We start from the raw sequence: 9,970 nt of genomic DNA on the forward strand, positions 1-9,970 counted from the left end.
ATAAGATTTGTTTGACATGATCTCCCTGAAGTAAACCCATGTTGTTTTTCATCTTGCAATCCATGGGATTTAAGATGTTCCACAATTCTATCCTTTAATAGGGTTTCCATTAATTTGCCTACTATTGATGTCAGACTCGCTGGTCTATAGTTGCTCGATTCCTCCCTACTACCTTTCTTGTGAATGAGCACGACATTTGCCAATTTCCAATCTTCCGGGACGACTCCTGTTACTAATGATTGGTTAAATAAATCTGTTAATGGTTTTGCCAGCTCACCACTAAGCTCTTTTAATAATTTTGGGTGTATCTCATCAGGACCCTGTGACTTATTTGTCTTCACTTTAGACAGCAATCTTAGAACGTCTTCCTCTGTAAAGGTGGAAGAAATATCATTGTGACACCTAGAAGAGGAAGAACAGCATTCTCTGTTTCCTCTTTTATGTTGGGACACTTGAGCACTTTATGATATAATTTGGTAGCTTTTCTCATGTTGTGAATACACTGAGAGAATACCTTGGTTTATATCTGCACAGAACACTTTATTGGCACATCTATGTATTTTTGTAATTTATATTGAACACAATATCACGATAAGCACCGTGAAATATTTTGAAGATCAGTTTATGTATACACGTTTCTTTATATTTATTTATTTTATGCACATGGATTTTATTAACACCTAGTTATTTATATTTATTGATTAATATGGCACACCATTTTAGGTACCTATTGGACACTTTAATATTTATTGTCATATGGAATGAGCTTTCTTATCTGATCTAAAAGGGTACACAACGTATCATATATCATCATATATTAATAACTTGTTTATTTATTGAGTTTATACTCTGATACAACACATTGAATATCAACACTATTTATTATTCATTGCACATTAATTTTATCTACGTAATTTCCACTATTATATTATTTTATTTACCATCACTGAGGCATATGTACACTTTATAGATACTCCCTGAAGCGCGGTACTTCCCCCCCATTTTTCCTATCTTTTAACCGTGTGGTTAACAGTAATAAGTACAAGCGGCATTAAGGGTATTCACACCTATATCTCTCAGGACAGCGCGAAATTCACACCCACACATATAAAATTATGGTAAGTATTTGATATAACTTGACACCTGACACCAACATGGTAGCATACTGTACATATGATGCCGAACAAGTTAAACAGGTAGGGCTATAATGCATAATCATTTTTTATTATGATGGACATGGAAGCCTAAACCGCCATCCTGCGGAAGTCCACTGACATATGAGCCCCTGGATCTTCTCTGTAGCACCTGAGGCAGGTGTGCTGTGACAACCAACCTGCTGCTTGGCAGATGGCCTCCATAGACATTATGGATGGGCTGCCCTGAATGTAGAGATATTGAAATGGACCCATCTGAGCCTTTCTCACACCCAGAGACTTTTGCTCGGCCCTACTGTACTTTAAGATGACAGTTCTGCCTGCCACTTCCCCTCTTTGAATTCGTCTGATGGAAACATGAACAGCCACCCGGAGGACCTGAACTGGGTAGCGACCTGATGTTAGGCATTTTAGATACCTGGCAAATTCAGCTTGCCTAGCTTAGGTACTGTCTCTGTTGGAAAGGATGGAAGCGCCACTTCTTTTGCAAGATTAAAAAACAGAAGCCACTTTGGGGACAAAGGTGCTTGAGGAGAATAGGTACCAACTTGCCAGTAAGGAATAAGATGTAGGACTCTGTAGCCCCAAGTGCTTGCAGATCTGATACTCTAATAGTTAGGGAGAGTCACTGCCTCTTAAGTGATGTCCCACCAAGGACTGCTTACTGTTCTTGTGAACAGAACCGGCAAGGAAATACAGGACCAGAATGAAATCCCACTGGGGAACTTTATTCCTCCCCGGGGTGAAGCTTCAGGATCAACCTTCTAAACTTCCACTGGCAGTTCACAAACCCATTTTTCAATGGTGAAAGCTAAAATGGCTGAAATTTGCATCCTTATGGAACTGAGGCTGAGCTACCAAATCCGGACCCTTGTGAAGAAAGTATAGCACCTGGGCAACCTCAGGGTTGCGAGGATTGAATTTTCATCCAGCTGTGATGACTGTGAACCTGTTCCAGACTTCAGAGTAAATAGTGTTTGTTGATGTCTTTCCTGGAACCTTGCCAGGATTTAACCACTGCTGGAGGACAGCCCAATTCCTCCAATCCTTCCATCCTCAATTTCCAGTCCATCCTGTTGTGGAAACACTGGTAGCTGAGTGCTGGGTTTGGACTGAGTTCCATGGATAGCGCAAACCCAAGACACGTGGGCCAATCAGCCATGCCTGCTTTCCCGGTGAGACTCTCTGACAACAGTCTCCCCTGGAACTTCATGACCAAAAGCAGTAGAGGAAAGGCATCTGCTAGGTGACTATTTATTGGGTGAGTGAGAGCATCCACTTCCTCCACCAACTGGTGAGGTAGTGACAGAGGCCTTTTGTGAATGGATGAGGGTGCAAACAAGTTCAGCTGGGGGAGGCCCCAGGCTTAAATGATATGGGCAAGATTTTCTGATGAAGGACCCATTCCTTGGTGACCAAAACACCTGGTGTGACAGGTGCCATAGATATCCTGATGTGCCTGGAAGCTACAGCCCCCATAGCTTCCGAAGCTTTCCTTCCGTTTGGGACATGATCGTTACACTTCTCTATGGGACCCACCATCGATTCCCCTTTGTTTCTGAATGAATGACACTTCTGCTATGTTGCTTCTGCGCAGAATAACCAGTAGAGCCCAAATGTTAGGCAAGTGAGGCTCCTGTGTATCTGAGTAGAAGCACTTTAAATTTGCTCAGGTGCTGCCTTCTACTTTGCAAAAAGGAAATTCCATTGTTTCCAAGAGACCCCTGCATTGGGAAGCTGACATCACTGATAGAGACACCACATTCTGTAGTCTCTCCTTGCTGCTTGGCCCATTCTGAATAGGAGGAAAAAAAGTACTCGCTTGAGCATCAAACTAGACCCCCGTATTGATGACTAGTCTGGACACCTCCTTTTCAGTCAAAACTTTTTAGGCTGGCCAGAATAATCTCCCTTTTTAACTAGTAGGGGATCTGAACTTTAGGCCAACAGTAGACTACCATCCAAGCAGTAATGGATTTGAAGTCTTCAGTTTTTTTCATATGAGACAATAAGCCCCTTGCTGTTGCATAATATTTATATACTAAGCAACGACATCCACCTCTTGAGCAGAATGTGCTACTCTGGTCAGGATGAAGAAAAGCTCTAGAGTGGGATGTCTGAACCCTCAAAAAGGCAACCGAGTTTTACTGTAGAAGGTACCCACAGATCTCAAAAATGGGCTTGACCATCTGAGAGCACAATCAGCCACCCTGGCCCCTACCACGCTAGCCTGGGAAGAGGTCTCCTGTCAACAAGACTCCAGTAAGGGATAAAAGGACCAGAAAGGACCATGGCCGTGAGCAGGGGAGGACTGGCAGCCTTGGGCCTGGGGGGCAAGTCCAGTCAAGTGGCCCATTGAACCACCGAGCTCACCATCTATGCCCACCTGGTTTATAACGGATATTGATGTTATAAAGCAAGACAAATATGATACAATGTGGTAACATAATTTAATGTTAATAGCAACAAAGGAGGTTTAACAAAAATAATGCATCAATGCAGCCTCACCAGTGCCCATCAGTCCAGCCTCATCAGTGCCCATTAATGCAGCCTCACCAGTGCCCATCAGTCCAGCCTCATCAGTGCCCATTAATGCAGCCTCACCAGTGCCCATCAGTCCAGCCTCATCAGTGCCCATTAATGCAGCCTCACCTGTGCCCATCAAGGCATCCTGATCATTGCCCATCAATGCAACCTGACCAGTGCCCATCAATGCAACCTGACCAGTGCCCATCAATGCAGCCTGATCAGTGCCCATCAATGCAACCTGACCAGTGCCCATCAATTCAGCCTCACCAGTGTCCATCAATGCAGCCTCTCTAGTGCCCATAAATGCAGCCTCACCAGTGCAGCCTTATCAGTTCCCATCAATGCAGCCTGATCAGTAACCATCAATGCAGCCTCACCAGTGCCCATCAATGCAACCTGATCAGTGTCCATCAGCTCAGCCTCATCAGTGAAAGAAGATTATTGGTGAACCCAACAAAAACTGCGCAAAATGAATGTGATGTATAAATAAATAAACACTACTCATATCTATAAATGTGTTTAGGGTGAAATTGCTTCCACTCTGCGAGCTGCAAAATCAACGTGAATAACGTGACAAATGAAAAAGTGAAAAAATGTGGCGCTCAACAGTTTGATAAAACACAAAGTAAATTATTCCAATGTGCAAATGTTCGTGCAAAAAAACTGTTTCTAGTGTCCAAAAAAAAAAAGGGTTAAGCAAACAGTCAATGATGGAAACACAGACTTGATAGGAGTGAATCTCAAAAAAGCCTCCACCTCCACACGATCACCCAGTGAAATGTATAGGTACCGCTTACCAGAACCACTGGACCCCTTAGTTATAGGGGTCAAACATGCTTATTGATCCATATCAGATCCGACCTTGCACATCCCCCTCTCACACAGGCGAGATAGGAGCCGCCGCTCCACGCCTGCGTTCCTTAGACCCTTAGATTGGGAACGTGAGACCGTAAACTTCCGGGTCTAAGGAACGCAGGCGTGGAGCTGGGTCTCCTATCCACAGCAAACTGAAAATGATCCTTTGATGAGTAATACTGCACCATGAGAGCCTGTTTGTCATTTCTCTCCATCTATGACTTGGTTCTTTAATGCTCCATCGATTTGGCTAGACACTGTCGCCTGTGTGAGAGGGGGATGTGCAAGGTCGGATCTGATGTGGATTAATAAGCATGTTTGACCCCTATAACTAAGGGGTCCAGTGGTTCTGGTAAGTGGTACCTATACATTTCACTGGGTGATCGTGTGGAGGTGGAGGCTTTTTTGAGATTCACTCCTATCAAGTCTGTGTTTCCATCATTGGCTGTTTGCTTAACCCTTTTTTTTTTTTTGGACACTAGAAACTGTTTTTTTGCACGAACGTTTGCACATTGGAATAATTTATTTTGTGTTTTATCAAGTTGTTGAGAGCCACATTTTTTCACTTTTTCAGCCTCATCAGTGTCCACCAGTGCAGCCTCATCAGTTTCCATCCATGCAGCCTCATCAGTCCCCATCAACGCAGCACCACCAGTGTCCATCAGTGCAGCCTCATCAGTGCAGCCTGATCCTTGCCCATCAATGCAGCCTCACCAGTGCATATAAGCTCAGCCTCATCAGTGCAGCTTGATCAGTGCCACCTATCAGTGTCCATCATTGCCACCTACTAGTGCTGCATATCAATCCAGCTTATTTATTGCTCCTGATCAGTGCTTACCATTGCCGCCACATTCTCTGCCCTGCTGACCCCGTCCTATGTACCACTGACCCCCATCCTCTGCCCTCATGTCCCAGGGTCTGATAAGGAAGCCGCAGCCATTCATTGTGAACAGCTGTGGCTTCCTCATCAGACCCTGAGACAAGAACAGTATACTGTGGCTGGGGTGGGATACATTTAGATGGGGGTGCCCGATTTAAATCTTGCCTAGGGTAGCACAAAAATAAAATACACCACTGGACACGGATGCAGTAGTGACTAGTGGCAGTCATTAACCCCTTTGTGCTGCATTAGTTGTACCAGTGTCAGTGTTTATTAACCATTTCATGCTGCACAATACAGGGGTTAATTAACACTGACACTGGTGCCACTGTCACTAATGCAGCACAAAGGGGTTAATTAACTGTCACTGGTCACTAATGCATTAGTGGCCATTGGCAGTACATTAACCCCCTCCATGCTGCATTTTACAAACAGCATTGTAAATTAACTCCTCGCCTCAATGAGTTAATCACTTGAGCCATTTCACACATCTACAACACTGACATAACATTGCCTTATGTAAGGTGTATTATCAGCCTGAGCAGCCTCTGAAAACTCACTATTCCACAGGGCTTCACTCAGTTCCTTGCAGAAGCACTCTCCTCCGTCCTTTCTTCCCGCCTCCTGGCCTCTGGATGACATCATACTCGGCCGGGACTAGAAAGCATCTGTCGGGTGGAGATCACTCCGCCTGACAGGGAAGTGACTGGACTCCCCAGTCAAAAAGGCCACTCGCTCCGCACCGATTCCACCCTGCAGACAGGCATGACACCCGCCAGCCGCCGCTACATTATAGTATACTTGCAGAGTTGCAGCAGAGCAGTGATGCTCCGCAAGTATAACACAATGTAGCGGCGGCCGGCGGGTGTCCTGCCTGTCTGCAGGGGTGGAATCGGTGCGGAGCGAGTGGCCTTTTTAGGAAGCATCAGAGCGGCCTGGAGGGCAATCGCCTCCCTGCCTCCCGGCCCAGTCCGCCTCTGGCCGTGAGTCCTTCGGTAAGGTGCCTCTGCACACCCTTTCATCTGCTTTTAAACTTTTCCATTGTGGTAAGATGATCTTGAGTCCTGGAATGTAGATTTGGCCAAACTAGCAGAGAGAACTCAAAGGAAGGCCAGACCAACCACCAATTGCTCTTGGAATAGCCACATCCAAACTCTGATTAGACAGAAAAACTTGACATCATAAAGCCTACCTAAAACCACCCTACTTGAGGACAGGTCTTTTGACCAAGGACTGGCCCTAATGCCCTCTTCATTGTCATTGTGAATGCAGAGCTGCCTTGGGGGTAACAACAAATGCTACTTCATCCAAGAAGTCTGCCAAGCACTTAAACTCACCAAGAGCACTAATAAGCTGCCCTTTTGGCAACTCATCAGTGGGGGACCTTGAGATTCTGGGTCCCTGCTCTAATAAGCTTGCCACAAAGTCCTGCAATCACTGGCTTACAAGCACCCTCTGCTTCTTGGCATGCATCTCTTAGATCTATTAGAGCCAGGTGCCCCCCTTTCCTCCCACCCCTTGCCCATAAAGTCCATCCAAGCGATTTTGAAAAGTGCTCAGTGTTTGCTTATAAAAAAAGTGCTTCGGTGCCAGAACAGCTGTTCAAACCTTGAGGCCTCTTACCAGATAGGATTGATCTCCAGAAATAGAGATCACTTCACTTGCACGTTATTTCACAAAAAGCCGAGGCTTTTGTTGTACCTCAAAGTGGCTCCGTGATCCCACAGATGATGACACGCCACTGCTATAACCCCGTTCTCTTAGTTATTTCTTCCTATAGGTTTTGGTTGTAACCTCCCCATTATCTACATGTCCTGTCAAAGTGAGATTAAGATAATTAATATACTCTGAATGATAAGTACAGGTCAATTCTTAATTAAGGTGATTCTTATTTAGGTATGAAATTAATGAATTTACTGTATTAACTGGGCCCCTCCAAACCATAATCAAGTTGTCTATGAAGTGACCGTATCAGACAATATCCAACTTACTGTAAGCAGGTAGTTGTGGATAATATTGGTGGGATATAAGGATATACACATACCGCCGGGATATAAGGATGTACACATACCGATGAGAAATAAGGAAGCACAAATATCCCCGGGATATAAGAATGTACACATACTGCCGGGATATAAGGATGTACACATACCGCAGGGATATAAGGATATACACATAATGTCGGGATATAAGGATGTACACATACCGCCGGGATATAAGGATGTACACATACCGCCAGGATATAAGGATGTACACATACTGTTGGGATATAAGGATGTACACATACCGCCGGGATATAAGGATGTACACATACCGCTGGGATATAAGGATGTACACATACTGTTGGGATATAAGGAAGTATACATACCGCCAGTATATAAGGATGTACACATACTGTCGGGATATAAGGATGTACACATACCGCTGGGATATAAGGATGTACACATAACTCTGGGATATAAGGACGTACACATACCACCGGGATATAAGGATGTACACATACCATCGGGATATAAGGATGTACACATACCGCCAGGATATAAGGATGTACACATACTGCCAGGATATAAGGATGTACACATACTGCCGGGATATAAGGATGTACACATACCGCCGAGATATAAGGACGTACACATACTGCCGGGATATAAGGATGTACACCTACTGCCGGGATATAAGGACGTACACATACCGCCGAGATATAAGGACGTACACATACTGCCGGGATATAAGGATGTACACATACTGCCGGGATATAAGGACGTACACATACCGCCGAGATATAAGGACGTACACATACTGCCGGGATATAAGGATGTACACATACTGCTGGGATATAAGGATGTACACATACCGCCGGGATATAAGGATGTACACATACTGCCGGGATATAAGGATGTACACATACCGCCGGGATATAAGGATGTACACAATCCGTCGGGATATAAGGATGTACACATACTGCCGGGATATAAGGGTGTACTCATACCGCCGGGATATAAGGACGTACACATACCGCCGGGATATAAGGATATACACATACCGCCGGGATATAAGGATGTACTCATACTGCCGGGATATAAGGACGTACACATACTGCCGGGATATAAGGATGTACACATACCACTGGGATATAAGGATGTACACATACTGCCGGGATATAAGGATGTACACATACTGCCGGGATATAAGGATATACACATACTGCCGGGATATAAGAATGTACACATACTGCCGGGATATAAGGATGTACACATACTGCCGGGATATAAGGATGTACTCATACTGCCGGGATATAAGGATGTACTCATACTGCCGGGATATAAGAATGTACACATACTGCCGGGATATAAGAATGTACACATACTGCCGGGATATAAGGATGTACACATACTGCCGGGATATAAGGATGTACTCATACTGCCGGGATATAAGGATGTACACATACCGCCGGGATATAAGGATGTACACATACTGCCAGGATATAAGAATGTACACATACTGCCGGGATATAAGGATGTACACATACTGCCGGGATATAAGGACATAGAAACATAGAAACATAGAATTTGTCGGCAGATAAGAACCATTTGACCCATCTAGTCTGCCCAATATATCTGTATATACACAGGACGTACACATACCGCAGAGATATAAGGACGTACACATACCGCCGAAATATAAGGATGTACACATACCGCCGGGATATAAGGATGTACACATACCGCTGGGATATAAGGATGTACACATACCGCCGGGATATAAGGAGGTACACATACCGCCGGGATATAAGGATGTACACATACCAGCAGCAGGCAGGAGCCGTCCTCTTGGTCATGGAGGTGCTCTGCTTCTTTCAGCGGATCTGTGTGGTGGAGCAGTCCCTGGCTGCCTGCGCCTCCCGCCCTTATTCTCTGGTCCCCCGGCCAGCCTGTCCTTCGGGCCTGGGACTGGAGTGTAGAAGAGGTTGAGGGAGTTCAGGGCCTCCAGGCTCTGCCAGGTGCCAGAGGTGCTGTGCCCTCATCTTCGGAGATCTTCTTCCAGTGGCCGCCGAGGCTATTGCTGCTTGCCCTGCCCTCACTGCTTTCTTTCCCCGCTGTCTCAGTCTCCTGGGCTTGCTGCTCTCACTATGTTTCAGCCCTGGATGGAGCCGCATGCTGCCTGGCAGTGCCAGGGGTGCAGGCTGAGCAGAGGACATAAAAGCACTGATTTTTGCACCCCCCCCCTCGGCCTGCGCCTTAGTGGGTGCCAGTCTCACCAACCCCTTGGTACGCCCCTGAGGAGATGTCAAGGACTGCAGACATGATACAGGAGATGGTCAGAGGTTACGGACATTGTACAGGAAATGTCATGGTCTGTGGAGAGAGAGGGAGAAGCATGGCTTGTATCTCTTACTATGTAGCAGGTGTCTACTGGAGCAGGTGAAGCACAGTGTGTGTGTCTTTAAGCAGTGCCGGGACAAAGCCATCCAGTGCCCAGGGCAAACATGCCAAGTGCCCCCCCCCCCACCCTGTTTTATGCATGACCAATCATCTTACCCACGCCTGATCAT

The 9,970-nt window shown here is 45.6% G+C and overlaps 1 pseudogene across 1 annotated transcript in view; it reads right to left on the reverse strand.

Annotated features, from left to right (window-relative positions):
- Positions 1-752: 752 nt before the first annotated feature.
- Positions 753-9,970, reverse strand: part of LOC309550307 — a 12,767-nt pseudogene continuing 3,549 nt past the window's right edge. Inside the window, exons 4-6 of the transcript in view lie at positions 8,894-8,946; positions 8,327-8,514; positions 753-780 (exon numbers count right to left, since the gene is read on the reverse strand). The product of the transcript in view is annotated as an uncharacterized misc_RNA (transcript). The remainder of the gene's footprint in view (positions 781-8,326; positions 8,515-8,893; positions 8,947-9,970) is intronic.

This window comes from Pelophylax lessonae (assembly GCF_965119305.1).
Source record: "Pelophylax lessonae genome assembly, chromosome: 3".
In the NCBI taxonomy this organism is placed as follows: Eukaryota; Metazoa; Chordata; class Amphibia; order Anura; family Ranidae; genus Pelophylax; species Pelophylax lessonae.